The sequence below is a fragment of the Phyllostomus hastatus genome, unplaced genomic scaffold (genome assembly GCF_019186645.2).
Source record: "Phyllostomus hastatus isolate PE091 unplaced genomic scaffold, TTU_PhHast_1.1 phas_scaffold_501, whole genome shotgun sequence".
Lineage (NCBI taxonomy): Eukaryota > Metazoa > Chordata > Mammalia > Chiroptera > Phyllostomidae > Phyllostomus > Phyllostomus hastatus.
In genome coordinates this window covers 31,506,881-31,522,171 of record NW_025334033.1, presented here as the reverse complement: position 1 = coordinate 31,522,171, position 15,291 = coordinate 31,506,881, and the positions used below count along the sequence as shown (strand labels likewise).

Sequence of the window (15,291 nt, the reverse complement as noted above, 5' to 3'; positions counted from 1 at the left end):
TGCATCTTTAGGGATTGGCACAGGCCCACAGAAGGAGAGAATGGTTCTAGAAGTCTGAGTGTGACCCACGCTCAACCTCAGGGAAGCCCAAAGCTGGACACTCTTAGTTTTTTTTTCTTTTTCCTTTTTTCCTTTTTAAATTACAGTTGACATGCAATATTATATTAGTTTTAGGTGTATAACCCCATGATTAGACATTTAATAACTTACAAAGTGATCACCCCAATAAATCTAGTACCTGTCTGTATTTATTACAGTATTATTGACTATATTCCCTGTGCTGTAATATTCCCCACGACTATTCTGTAACTATCAATCTGTACTTCTAAATGTCTCCACCTTTTTTACTCATCCCCCCAACCTCTCTCCCATCTGGCAACCATTAAAATGTTCTCTGTATCTATGAGCCTGTTTCTGTTCTGCATATTTGTTTATTTTGTTTTTTAGATTCCATTGTAAGTGGAACCATATGGTATTTGTCTTCCACTGTCTGACTTTTTTCACTTAGCGTAATAAACTCTAGATCCAACCATGTTGTTGCTGATGGCAAGATTTTATTCTTCTTTATGACTGAATTATATTCCAGTGTATATATACACCATTTCTTTATTCATTTATCTATTGATGGACACTCAGGTTACTTCCATATCTTGGCTATTGTAAATAATACTGCAATAAACATATGGATGTATGAGTCTTTTTGATTTAGTGTTTTGGGTTTCTTTGCCTAAATATGCAGAAGTGGAGTTGATGGGTCCTTCTTTGTCTCTTGTTATAGCTTTTGTTTTAAAGTCTATTTTGTCAGCTATAACTATTGCTACTCCAGGTTTTCGTTTTGCTTTGTTTCCATTTTCATGTAATATCTCTATTCATCCCTTTACTTTCGGTCTGTGTGTCTTTCCATCTAGAGTGAATTTCTCGTAGACAGCACATGTAAGGGTCTTGTTTTGTTATCCACTCAGCCTTCAAATGTCTTTTGATTAGAGAATTTAATCTGTTTGCATTTAAAGTAATTGTTGATAGATATGTATTTATTGCCATTTATTACTCATATTTTTCTCTTTCCTCCTCTTCCTCCTCCCCCTCCTCCTTCTTCTTCATGAAGACCTTTTAATATTTCTTCTAATATTGGTTTGGTGGTAATGAAATCCTTTAGCTTTTTCTTGTCTGGGAAACCCTTTATAAATCCTTCAGTTTTAAATGATAGCTTTGCTGGGTAAAGTAACCTTGGTTGTAGGTGCTTGCCTCTCTTCTGGCCTGCAACATTTCTGTTTCTGAAATCAGCTGACAGTCTCATGGGCTCTCCCTTATAGGCAATTAACTGATTTTCTCTGGCTGCTTTTAAGATTTTTCTCTTTGTCTTTAACCTTTGGCATTTTAATTATGATGTGTTTCAGTGTGGGCCATTTTAGGTTCATCTTGTGTGGGACTCTCTGTGCTTTCTGGACTTGTATGTCTATTTCCTTCACTGGGTTAGGGAAGGTTTCCTTCATTATATTTTCAAGTAGGTTTTCAATGTTTTCCTCTCTTTCTTCTCCTTCTGGTACCCCATATGCTAATGTTGGTACACTTGAAGTTGTACCAGAGGTTCCTTATAGTATCCTCATTTTTTAATTCTTTTTTCTTTTTCTGTTCTGATTGGGTATTTTCTGCTTCAAAGCTGGACATTCTTGTTATAAAGGGCATGGAGACATGGCCCCATGAGAGATTGTGATTTCCTGTCTTTGTCTTTCCCTATAAAAGTAGGGGAAACTGAAACAAAGTCAGGCAGAGGGCAGGTGTCTGATTGATGGTGGTCTGGCCCAACTCTGGGCAGCTTGCCCTGTGTCAGCCGCATGTCCCTACACTGTCCTCTCTGCTCCTCCCCAACCACTGAGTCAATGAGTTTGTAACCAAAGGAGGAGGACATTTCCAAAAATGTAATGACAGACTTTGCCCTCAGGTGGTTCAAGTGAGTCCACAGCGCCTTTGTTTCCTGGTGGCTTCTTAAAATAAGAACAATACTGTAAGAAGAGCTGTTACTCATGGTCCTGAAAAGAGAGGAGGGAAACCAACCTGAGCTTTGAACCGGATGGAGAGAACCTGGAAGGATTCTGTATAGCCTGTGATTCCCTAGTGTGACTCAGGGCTTCCGGATGCAACACAGGGCTGGCTTCTGTGTACCCTGCTCTCCTAGAGGTGTGGAGAGGACCAGGTAGAAGAGGGAGACAAAGAGCCACCTTTGCCAGCTGGGTGACTTGAGCAAGTCACCTAGCTTCTCTATGTTGCAGTTTTCCTCAGCTTCAAAATCTCTCTCTCTCTCTTTTTTTCTCTCTCTCATTCTGAGTATTAAGTGCATCAGTGTCAGAGGAAGCACCTAGCATAATCCTTGACGCATAATAAACTCTCCCAAACATTCATTCATGATAGTATTAATTTATTTGCTTGTTCACACAATGTGCTTTGAAAGTAGATAAACATATGACCTTGTGTTTGTTAACTGTTTCTTGGTTATACATCCTGCCTCCAATTCCCATGTGACCTGTTTGCCATTATGTCAAAGTTTGGTGATCACGTGATAATATGATCCAGGAATTCCCAAAGCTGGCAGAACAGAATTGCCATTGAAAGTTCAGAAAAAAATACAGATTTCTCTCTCTAATCCAAGACCTACAAAATCAGAATCTCTAGAGGTAGGACTTGGGAATCTGTTTTTAAACATCCCCAGGTACATCTAATGCCCAGCCAGGTTCTGGAACCAGTGACCTAATCCTTTTTAAGGAGTCTATGGGTTCTCATGGATTCATAGATTAATGCCTTTTAAGGCTTACACTAAGAGTGACCCTTGAGCCTGAATCCAAAGAGGTGACCAATGGCAAGGATTTAGAGACCTAAGAAAGCAGATAGAGGTAACCTAGTCAGGATGCAATGCAATGCCCATGTAGGCATCTAACCATCTGTGTACACTTTGGGCCATTTTAGATAGAGTTCTTTGGACAAGCCGGGGAGAAGGCAGGGGATTTGGAATGTCAGGGAGATGTGGGTGGGGAGGAAGAAGAGAGATGAATGGTGTGAGCCTTGGGTTGAGACAAGTTCCTGGAAGAAAGGGACTTTGTCCCTCTGGGCTGAGCCTTTACCATGAGGGGTACTTTAGAATAACACACATGAGCACTGGCACCATCAGAACTCAGCTCTCCCACTGTGGGCCCCAGGCCCTCTTCACCTGGGTGACACCTATTCACCCTCAGGCTCCATCCAGGAGTCTCCTGCTCCAGGAAGGACCCTCACATGACTGAGCAAGTGCCCGTCCTCTGTGCCCCTCCACACCCAGGCCCCCCCTCTCATAGCCTCGTCCCCCACACTGAAATTGCCAGGTGTTGGGCTCTCAGTCCCCACCAGACTAAGGGTGTGGACTATGTTTCACTCATCGTTAAGTTCACAGGGCCCAGCACTAACTTTCTCTGTCCTGAACTTGTCCGCGCCTGTCCTGTCACAGATGAAGGAACTGAGGCCCAGAGAGGGCAGGTGCTCACCCCAGGTCACTTGGCCCATCTGAGAGCAGATCAGCGCTGACCTTAAATGTATCAACAGGCCCAAGACCGAAAAAAAGTGTCCCTCCCTTCACCTCTGGGCCTTCTCCTCTTTTTCTACCTCATGTGAGTCCACGTGGCTAGAGCCCTGGACACAGTCAGAATTACAGGTGTTCCGATTATGCCTCAGTTTCTACTCAGAGGATCCTGACATTCTCTGGGCTTCACTTTCTTCTCCAGTCAAAGAGAAATGCTTTCCTGTCTAGTCGCCTCCCCTGGTCATGAGTCCGATGCAGTGAGCTGCTGGGTGTGTACCCAGGGCCCACACCACCCTGACTGGGATCCTAGTAAACAGGCCGCCTCAGATGGGGAGCAGGCAGTGCCAAGGCCCCTCTCCAGCAGAGGAGCTGTCAGCCTCCACATACCAAGAAGTTTAAACTACACATTCCACTGAGAAACATCTGCCCAAACTATTACTGTGTGTATGTTTCATTTCCAGAGGAAAGAGCTGTTATAGAACTGGGGTGGAGTAGGAGGGGCGGTTCTCTGACCATGACTTGAAAAAATAAGTGAAAGTTATGAGACATTTTGAAAAAAGAAAGGGAAATTTTTACACTGTGGACTCAGCCTCTCTGGGAAGGGACTGCATATCACAGCCACCTCCCTGGGAGAGTGGGACCAAGGGCCCCCAAGGCTGGTGGTCCATCTGCAAACGGGACCCGTAAGGGCTCAGCCCAGCTCTGCTCCCAGCTGCACCCCCAGAGTGAAGACCTAGCTTGTCTTTGCAGAACGAGCAGCCTCCTCGCCATCCATCCATTTGTTCAACACACGAGTATGGAACCTTGGCCATGCTCGCGGCACTTTCACCAGCACTGCGGGGAGATTTAAAGATGGGTCAGGTTTTTCTTCTGCCCTCTAGAGGCAAATTACCTGCAGGAAGGAAAAAAGAGACCAGAGGGGTACAAACAAAGCATCATAGGAACTGGGAGAGAGCTTTTGGCTAAGAGATCAAGGAAGGCTTCTTAGAGGAGGAGGCCCTCAGGGGCGGATGGAAGGGACCAGCCCAGAGTTTGGTTTGAGGAAACTACGTGCAGAGGGGCAGGAAGGAGGGTTTGTGTGAGGTGTGGTGAGAACCGGACAAGTGGCCCTGTGAGCCTGGCGGTGGAGTGCGAGAAAGGAAGGGCCACTGCTCAGTGGCAGCCGCCGGCCACTCACAGTCAGTAGGTCAGGTTCTCATTGCCCTTCAGGTGGATTGAGAACGCCCTTTGTGGTAACCTTTCCTCTTCTCTTGTAAGTACTTCAGCAACTTAGGAGAAAATGCTGTTTGGATGTAAGCTAGGTGGATCCAGAAGTTTCCAGGAACAAAGCAGAGAGCCAAGCTTGTGAAATCAACAGCTGTGATGAGGCTTGTCAGCAGGCTCTGCGCCGAGAGGACGGGGCCAGCTCCAGGGCCAGCCCCGCAGGCACGCGCACGGGCCTCGCACACACTGCTCGCAGTGCCCCCCACAGCTGCTCGTGCACTGAGGCGCTTTCATTCACTGGTAGTGATAAAAGTCCTTGTGCAATGGAACATCTTTAAAGCACCTAACTATAGCTATCACGGAGGAAAGCGAGGAAACAATGTAAATACCCATCAATAGGAGAATGGTTAAACAGAGAAGTGTAACACCGTGCATTGGAATAAAGGATGAGGCAGAGCCGTATCATCCATCTATACCAGGGCCAGCCCTGACCTCTGAGGGGCCTGGGAGCAAGAAGGCAAATAGAGGCTCTGGCCACAGTGCACATTTTTCCTTCCCACCTATAGTTCCCTCTGAGTAACTGAGGGACCTCTCGGGTGCAGATGCCCCATCTGGTACATCCAAGCTCTGTCCACACCCCCTCAACCAGCCACTCCCGGGCTAGACCTGTCGCTGGTGAGATGCATCCCCACAAAGTCAGATCCGAGAAACAGGCCTGTCCCAGGCTGTTTCAGCAGGAGACTCTGGTGTCCTGGGTACCCAGAGTGGTGACACGTGGGCTCTCGGGGGCCTGTGCCCTTGACCTCTAGGACTCTCCACCCCATAGGAAGTGGCAGAGCCAAGGAAGAGTCAGAGCCGAACCCAGGACAGAGGCCCTGATGACCAGGTCCTAGTGCGACGTTGATATATACTAACATGGGAATTATATAAAATAATCGAGTAAAGAAAGCATGTTACAGAACCACATCTGTAGCAGGATTCCCATTGTTAAATCCCCCACATAAGTGCTGAGGAGGTTTTCCGCACTCTGCTCCTGACGGCAGTGCCGTCTACAGGGCCGGGTGGAGAAGGCGAGGGAGAGGCCTTGCGTGTGCCACTTTGCGCAGTGTGCGCCATGAACATTGTGCAACCAGCATGCACTGCCTTTATAATCTAAAAGGTGTAAATAATACTTTTACTTTGTTTTAATTTTCTATTGTATTTTTCCATTACCATTTATCCTCCTTACCGCCCCCCCTCCTCCCAGCAATCACCACACTGTTGTCTGTGTCCCTGAGTCCTTTTTCCTTTTTGCTTGATCCCTCTAAAGTTAGTACTTTTTGCACCAGTTAAAGTAGGTATTTCTTGTGTGTTTTCTTGTGACAAAAAAAAAAATAGTTTAAAACCTGTGGGGGAACTTTATTCTCAAAGCCCCCCGCCCCCCATCTGCCACGGATGAGAATAAGTCTACCAAGACAGGATCTGCTTGGGGAGGAAAGGTGGCCGAGCTCTCACAGGAGAAGGACCAAGAGCCTTTTCCTCAATGGCTTTTATTGGATTTGTTTACACGGGAATTCAGGTAAAGCCCATTACTCATTGCCAGGAAGTAAGGATCAAATAACAAGGAACTCTGAGGGCCTATTTTGAGTCAGGGTCAGATAGCTAAAGAGCTATAAAACTTTGAGGAACAAACTTACTTCTTCCTTGGACCCTTATCAGTTAGTTGAGAGCATTCTAAACAAAGCAGGTTTCACAGGATTTTACATATTCTTTCTTAGGCCTGATCACCCGGGGAACCCGCCCTTTCCAGCACAGGGTGGCACTGCCTGTCATTGTTTCAGGCTTAGGTGGAGCAAGGGAAGTAAGGCAGCCAAGAGATTAGGAGATTTTCTCTCAGACAATGAGGACTCGGGCTATGTCAAAGCTGAAGGGGTGAGGGTCCATCACCTCCTTTTGCTGTAGCCCCCAAAGTCCTTCCTTGGGGGCCTCCCATGTCATCTTGCCTGTCTTAGGTCGTTCCCCCCCGTGGGGAATCTTACCCATCATTGGCTAACCGACCAAGCATTGGGCCCAGGCAGGGTGAAGTAAAAGGAACAGAAGCAGCACTCCTGCCAGGGAGATAAACTTTTGTCTCCTTGGTGGCTTACAGTCCAAGGTCATTCCCTCAGCCTTAGCCTTGGCAGGGGGTTACAGCTTCTGATACCAGGCAGGGCAGTTCCCAACAAAAACCCAGTTGTGGACCATGTCTGGACTGTCAGTGAGGTTGCCGTGAACGTGCCCCCAGCTGTAGTGAAAATTCCTGGTACACAAGTGCTCTCTCAGGTGTGCAGAGGCCCCTGTGTGCTTCCCCAGCAGGTCCTCCACAAAAGGGCTCCAATCCTGCCCGCACATCTGGGAGCTTCTAAAAATGGGTTCCCTGGGCCCTGCCCCAACTAGCTGAACTATAACCTTCTGCAGATGAGGCCCAGGAACCTGCATTTATAACTCCCCAAGTGATTCTGCTGAGCAGCAAGTTTTGGGACCCACCCCCCTTGAAACCCTGGGTGATAAGTAGCCCAGGTGTACGTAGTCCCCTTTGCTAGATGAGAACGCTGAGGCCCGGGGCAGTTAACAGCCTTGTCTCAGGCCATGGTGCAGAGTCAGTGAGCTCCTCTCATAGAGCTTATTCTACTCTCCCAGCAGGTCTGGCAGGTGTTGGAAGAAGCAGGTGTTGGAAGACCCAAATTGCAGGCTATTGGATTACAGTCATCCCACTAAACCAAATGATTAGATAATTAATCCAGCAATGATATTTCAGGGACCTACCTGTACCAGGCACTGTTCTGGTGGCTGGGGTGTCTAGAGCTGCAAACCTGACCAACAAGGCCCTAGCTTCCCTGCAGCTCTCCTTCTACTGGGAGGGAAGGACGACTAAAGGTAAACAAGGAAGATGGCATCGGAAAGGGCAAAGTGCTATGAGGAGGATAAGACAGGGTGGCCAAATGGGAAGTGACAGGTGGGTAGGACAGTCCTCTGTGGGGAGGTGACATCAGAGCTGAGCCCTAAGTGATGACTTGGCTGTGCCATGTTCAGCCCTGGAGAAAGAGGGACAGACAGGTGGGCAGCGGTGAAAAAGTGCAGGGCTTTGATGTCACGGCGAAGAGGTTGGCCTTTACAGAAATGGACCTGGGGCTCTGAACCCAGCCACAGCTGCAGGGCGCCATGCCTCTGCTGCCCCAGGTGAGCACGCCTCGCACCGAGTTATGATGCTTCTCAAACTTGATCGCACATTAGCATCTCCTGAAGGGCTCGTTAAAGCACAGCTGTTGGACCCCACCTTCAGTTTCTGATCCTGTCGGGTTGGGTAGGGCCTAAGACGTTGCATTTCTCACTGGCTCACCTGTTTAGAGGGAAGGCTGATGCTGCTGGGCTGGGTGCCACTTTGAGAACCACACTGTATTGTGGTGGCTTGTGGACGTCTGCTGTGCTGGAGGCCTCCCGAAGGCAGGGACAACGTTACAGTCACCATCGTGCCCCCAGTGTTTGGTGCACCAATAGGAGCTCAATAGATGGTTATGGTTTGATGAATGAATAAGGGCATGGATCTTCAGCAACATGAAACAATGGACGGAAAGCCCTTAAAACATAAAAAGCACTGTGTGAATGTGTTAGGGCTCTCCAGAGAAACAGAACCAATAGGAGATACATATAGAGATTCTCTTCAACTTACAATGGGGTTGCCTCTCGATAAACCCACTGTAAATTGAAAATATCATAATTCAGTCATTAAAATGCATTTAATCTACCTAACCTACCAAACATTGCAGCTTAGCCTAGCCTACCTTAAACATGCCCAGAACACTTATGTCATCCTATCGTTGGGCAAAGTCATCGAACACAATGAACACACTGTGAGGACTGCTTGTTCACCCTCGAGATCGAGTGCCTGACCGGGCGCTGGGGTTCACTGCCACTGTCCAGCATCACGAGAGAGCATCATTCTGTCTGCATACTGCTAGACCAGGAAAAGATCAAAATTCAAAGTTTGGTTTCTACCGAATGCCTATTGTTTTCACACCATTGTAGTCAAAAATACTAAGTCAAACCATCAGAAATCAGAAACCATCTGTATGCAAAGAGATTTATTGTAAGGAGTTGGCTCACGTGCTTACAGAGATGGGCAAGCCCGAAGGTCTGCAGAGTGAGTCAGGAAGCTAGAGCCCAGAAGAGCCGATGGTGAGGTTGCATTCTGAGGGCCAGCAGCCTGGAGACCTAGGGAGAGCTGATGTTCAATCTGAGTCCAAAGGGAAGAGCAAGTCAATGTCCCCGTTAGTCTGCCAGAAAGGATTCTCTCGTATTTGGGGCAGTGGTCAGTTTTTTGTTCCATTCAGGCCTTCAGCGGATTGGATGGGGCCCATCCACACTGGAGGAGGCAGTCTGCTTCACTCGGCCTTCCAAGTAAAATGTTAGTCTCATCCAAAAACACCCTCGCAGACACACCCAGAACAATGCTTAACTAAATATCTGGGTACCCCACGGCCCCGTCAGGTTAACAATAAAATTCGCCATCACGGTGTTGGTGTTTGTGTGTGTTTAAAACACACACAAAGGATTCCCATCTCTGAGGGGGTTTTACAGTGGTAGAGGGTGTCGAGGACGTGCTGGCAAACAGCGGGGTCCTCATTTTCCTGGCCCCCAGGAATCCAGGCCCTGCCAGGCGTCTGAGCCACAGCCAACCACAAGCCCTCCAACAGCCCAGGAAGGTACGCAGGTACCTGCATCTCCCCTCAGGCAGGTCGCAGGTGAGCTCTCCCCCACACCCTGCCCCCAGGGGAGCCCCAGAGCAGCCCCAGGGCCCCACTCCCAGCAGAGCTTTGCTGTGCTCAGCACCCCCGAGCCCCGTCTTGAACACATTAGCCGCCATACTCACCCTGGCTGGAGGAGATTACATTTTCCATGGAGAGAGTAGGAAAAAAGCCTCGCTAAAGAAATAGTCTCTCTTTTGTTCCCTTGATTCTCTGCTCCTCAAGTGGAACCCCCTCCCTAATGCCCCTATCTGATTTCAGGAAAGGAAAATGAAGCCAGGAGAGAAATGGAACAAAGGGCCCAGAGTGGGTTTGAGTGGAGGAAGGGTGCCTCGAGAGAGGAGCAGGTGAGTCAGGGAGAGGGACGAGAGAGGAGGAGGCCGGAGGCCCCTGGGGCACTGGCCCAGCTGGCTCCGGGGAAGGCAGCCCTGACCCAACGCTGGGCACTGCCCAGCCCCCAGAGCTGGGCTTCCCGAACATCCCAGCCCTTCACAATAGTGGATCGAGCCCTGGACCTGGAGTCCAGCACTGAAACTGGCCAGTGTCTCTTCACAGGCTTGTCACATCCGCTGTCTGAGCCTCAGATACTAAGGGCCCTTCCAGCCTCAAAGCTGTCTGGTGATCAAAATCAAATGCAATTTAATTGCATCAAAAGTGAATCATTAAAATAAGAAGAATAAACAGTGATAATTGGATTTCCTGGGATGTGAGGTCAGGTCTTGCAGACAGGATCAAAAAGGCTGGCCCGGGTGGGAATGAAACCCACTTCTTGCCTTTCCTCGCTCGGCAGTTCGTGCTGGCCTCTGGGCTCAGGACCTCCTCCAGGGGCAGGCCCATAGCCAGAGGTTTCCTCCTTCCTCCACAGCAACGGATAGCCTTTTTCTGCCCGAGGCATCTGCTCACCAAGCCTAAGCTATTCACACCCGCCTCCCCAGACACAGCCAGAACAGGCCAAGCTGGGCCCGGAGGCCTGGCCCTGCCTGCAGGTTTTCCACCTTCTGTGGCCTAGGGGAGCACTGCCCTGGGAGTCAGGTCCCTGTGCAACAGTCCAGCTCTGCCACCCTCTGCTCTAGGACCTCAGACACAGCACTTCCCTGCTGCAGGGCTTCAATGCCTCTTGATACGTGATGGGGCTAGCCCAAGGAACCACCACATTTCTGCCCAGCTCTGTCTGCGAGGCCAGTTACCAGGTAACCAGAAGCTTCTGGAGTATAGAGCTCCCTACCCAAGTGTCCGTTTTAAATGGGATGCATAACAAACAAAAGGTTTTCTGTTCCCATGAGGCTGGACCAGTGGACAGTTTCTACACAGGCAATTAACCAGAGAAAAATAGTGTGCATGGTGTCTAAGAGCCCATCCACCATTCATGCAGGAAACACATGCCCAGATGGAGCATGAGCTGGGGGATATGAATCTGCTCCTCTCTCATTGGTCTTGGATGCCATGTTCCTCCCATTGCATGGTAATATATGGAGTTTCTAAGAGTAATTTAAATATGTGATGCTTTTTTTTTGCCTTGCACATTCCAGTTAGTATTTTTCAGTTACCAATATCTGAAAACTCAACTCAAGTAGGCCTATACAGTAAAAAAATAGTTATTGGTTTTATATATATACACATATATACATATATACATACATATATACATACATATATATACATATACATATATACATATATACATATACATACATACATATATACATATACATCTACATATACATATACATATATATATATGAAGAGGTCTAGCTTCAGTTATAGTTTGATCCAGGGGTTCACAGTATCATCAGGCTTCAGTTCTTCTTCTTGATACACCTCTCAGCCACACCACCCCCAACAATGCATCAGCTCACACCTCTCATTGTCACTAGGCTGCTGTCAGTAGTGCCAGGGCTTGCCTCTACATATTATGACATCCAGAGGACAAGAACTACTTTGGTCCCTGAGTCCCAAGCAGAAGTCCTCAGAGTCATTCTGATTGTGGTGACTAAAGTCATTTGCCCACCCTGACTCAATAACTACAGCCAGAGGATAAACTGGCCTAGACTGAGGTATATGCTTGATCCTAGAACTGGGAATGGAGCCAGCCAGGTCCCCTGGGTCCCCATACAGAAATGAGGACTGTTGAGAAGAGGGAAGTGGAAACCAGGGAAGCAAGCAACATTGACTTTAAAGATTTTATTTATTTGTTCTTAGAGAGAGGGGAAAGGACAGAGAAAGAGAGGGAGAGAACATCAATCAGTTGCCTCTACCCAGGGACCGAACCTGCAACCCAGGCATGTGCCCTGACCAGGAATCAAACCAGCGATCTTTCACTTTGCGGGATGACACCCAGCGAACAGAGCCACACTGGTCGGGGCAGCAACATCGATGTTAGTGGAAGTTGGGTCACTCCACTGAACCTCTGTGCATGAAAAATACTCAACTTCTCAGCAACCCTTTTTCCAGGCACTGAATCCTCTTAGGCTCCCCGCAGGCTCCTCTTAGGCCTGAGGTTAAGCCAAAAGTTCCTGAGGCTGCTGCTGCTGTAGACTGTTAGGCAGGAGGTCAGAGTAGCCAGTGGGTACCCCTTTCCAAGGGCCCTCTAGAACACCCTCCTATGCAAGGGCAGCAGGGTGCACAGAAACATCTTGGCCCTCAAGGAAAGATGAACTAAAACACTGGTAAACACACAGCAGGGATTAGATGCTGGTTTATATGGAAAAGATTGGGGTAATCAGGGAAGGCTTCCTGGAGCAGGTGGGAATTCATGCTGGGTCTTAAAGGGATGACCTCCAGGGTATGGTGTGCATAACACAGAGGATGTGCAGAACACAATACTGAGGCATAAAAATGAAATGATTCAAGTTCTATTTATGTTTACATTTTATTTGAAAAAACAGGATTACAGATATTTAATATACAGATTGACAGTTGGACACTGGTTTAATTAACATAAAAATGTACACACATTGGAAGTCCATATTACTTTTTTTCTTAGCTTGTGTTCTGTTGGAAACCAAGGAACCCAGGGCCCAGTGGGGCCATGTCCTGCCTTCCTCAGGTGACCAGTTCCACGGTGAGCCTCATCCCTTGGCCAGGCCCTGTGTAGAGGGCAGCCACCAGGGAGGGGTCCTACAGGGCTGTGGCTGAAGCCTGCCACCAGTCCTGCCGTCCACAGCAGTCGTGATCCCCACACCTCCGTGGGAAGAACGCTGGGAGCCCACAGCCAGGGAGCCACGGCACACAGCTCACGGAAAGGGCCCTGACGCTTGCCACGACCTTTGGGGTTTGCCGTGCTGTGCTGGTACCCAGGCCAGAGGGTATAAAGTGTCCAGTCCCCAAGTGGCACAGCAGCCCTGAAGCTGCAGATGGCTGTGTCAGGCTGAGGCCACAGGAGGTGGCAGGGGCTGCCAGACCCCAGGAGTAATTTGGCGGGTCTCGGTGGTGACGCCAACATTTTCCCTGTGCTCAGGCAGCTCTCCCCACACAGCGAGACTGAATCATACTCTCAAAACCTCAGGCCCGACAGGCACACGTAATGCCGACACTCAGGAATGACCCAGGCCCGCCCCTCAAGGCGAAGAGACATTTGGGGCAACACAGAGAAAGCTCAGAGAACAAGTCTGAGCCCTCTCCCACACCCTGTGGGACCTGGGTCACCTCCCTCTTGGGGCCTCAGTTTCTGCACCTGTAATACGGGGACAGCAAACTGTCCGGCTACCTCCTGTAGTGCCACAGACGCCCAGAGAGGCCAGGGCTGGGAGAATGGAGATGGGACGCAGGCGACGGCTGTCGTTCTTTGGAGAGGACAGAGCCCGGCCCTGCAGCACATTCAGAGGCCACAGAGACTTGGTGGATTTGCTGCCTGCAGGTCGCATCTTGGCCATTGCCAGCCAGCACACGTGCCTTCTAGGAAGCCACCCATCCTCATGCGTAACCTACCTTTGATTCAACCCCTGCTGTTTCTCAGTGTCTTTTTTATGTCTGTGACTTTCCACAGTGCCCCTGAGAGGTAGGTCGTGCAGGAATGGCTAACCCCATTTCACAGCCAAGCAAACCAAGGTCTGGAAAGTTCAATGACTTCTCAAGGCCACACGGCAAACTGGTGACCGAATCAGAAATGAAGTCCCAGCCTCTGGATTCTCAGCCCAAAAACTCACCTTGTGTTGGGGGCCCCTCCTAGCAGGCGGTGGGGTCTCAGAGTGCCCTTCTACAAAATGGGAAGACGTGTGAGGAGTCCACCTGGTCAAGCTTCTGGGGCATTTTCTAGAAGACACATGAGGGTAGCTTCCTAGAAGATGGCCAGGATTTTTCTAATCTAGAACCTGCGGTGTCTGATTCTCCCAGGGGCACCTGTAGGCTGTTCCTCGAAGGCGCTCTCTCCAGGAAGCACTCCCTGCCAGGCAGGCAGGGTGTCTGGGAGGGAGCATTCCTCTGGAAGCCTTGGTTACATATCAGGGGGACTCTGAAAACCAGAACAGCCAGAAAAGCAAGCTTGGAGCTGGAGCCTAAGCCTCACACACTGATATCTCTCTCTCTCTCCCTCCCTCCCTCTCTCTCTCTCCCTCCCTCCCTCTCTCTCTCTCTCTCTCTCGTTGGAAAAAAAAATGGAGTGGACTTGACCACACAATCCCTCACAGAATTAAGTAGCCAAAAATCACATCGTCTAGACAAACACATTTTATGAGTCCAATTAATTTCTACCAGTCAAAAAAGGCATGCTTAATAAGCAATATATTTAGAATCTGTCATTATCTGGTCCCCAGGGGAGAGACCTCAGCTCTTATTTCATAGACTCTTAATTTCAAACAGAGCTCTATTGACTCCCACTTCAGACCTCACTTGCTTTCCTGACGGCAGGGAGGGTGAGAGTGGGGGCTGGGGGAGTTTGGCCACAAGAAGCCACCAAAGTCCTGTGTAGCTTGACCTTCCAGGTCTGTCCCGTCTCAACCCTCCTAAGTCAGAAAACAAGTGACAGCTTCTTCGCTGGGCCACGGTGCCTGGGGGTGTCTCACCTGCACCTGTGCCCCAGCCTCCATCATCATCTGTTCTCTGTCCCGCACAGCCTGGGAGACCTCTCGCCTCCCGCCATTCTGGCACAGCTGTCCTGCGAGCGCTCCTGTCTCGAGTCTCTGTGAGCACCAGCACCTGAGCAGCGGCAGCAGTGGCTGGCTGAGAGTTGGCGTGGCCCCCAAAGCCTAGATGTGCCAGAGGCAGGTGGCACTGACGGAGTGGGCAGGCGGTCACTGAGGGTTGGCTGCCTCTGACGCTCTTAAGCCCTGCTGGCTGGCTGCCTCACCCTGAACAAAAACTCAGTGGCTCAGGGGACAGCCATGACCATTGAGCAACATGACCCTCATCTGAGTCATTAGCTGAAAAATGGTCATATAATGTGAAAAATGAGGCCCCTGCCAATAGTGAGAGATGGCTAAGACTACGGCTCCAGAGCCGTTCCTCTGTCCAAACGACCACCATTAGCACTCTCCTACCATTGGACAAACTCATAATCAACCGTTAAGACCCAGCTTCAGCATCCTCTCCTCCATGGTGTCTGCCTTGCTCTCTTCTCCCAGGGACTGCCTCCATCCCGTTTGTTGCTGGGCCCACGTGGTCTTCATCTTTGTATCTCTGCATCTTGTAGAGGGCCAGGGGTCAGCCACAGGTGCACTGAGTGACCTCACGCTGAGAGCCCAGCATCCCCACTCCAGAGAGACGAAGCTCCGAGTCTGCAGGCCTGCGTGTGGCGGCTCCTCCAGGATTCCCCTCTACCCCATCCTCCCCCATCACCGCCCT

At 49.5% G+C, this 15,291-nt stretch overlaps 1 protein-coding gene across 1 annotated transcript in view; it reads left to right on the top strand.

The window, feature by feature from the left end:
* The window catches only part of ITGA11 (integrin subunit alpha 11), a 117,398-nt gene that overhangs the window by 42,006 nt on the left and 60,101 nt on the right, over window positions 1–15,291 (top strand). The gene's annotated exons all lie outside the window — the stretch shown is intronic.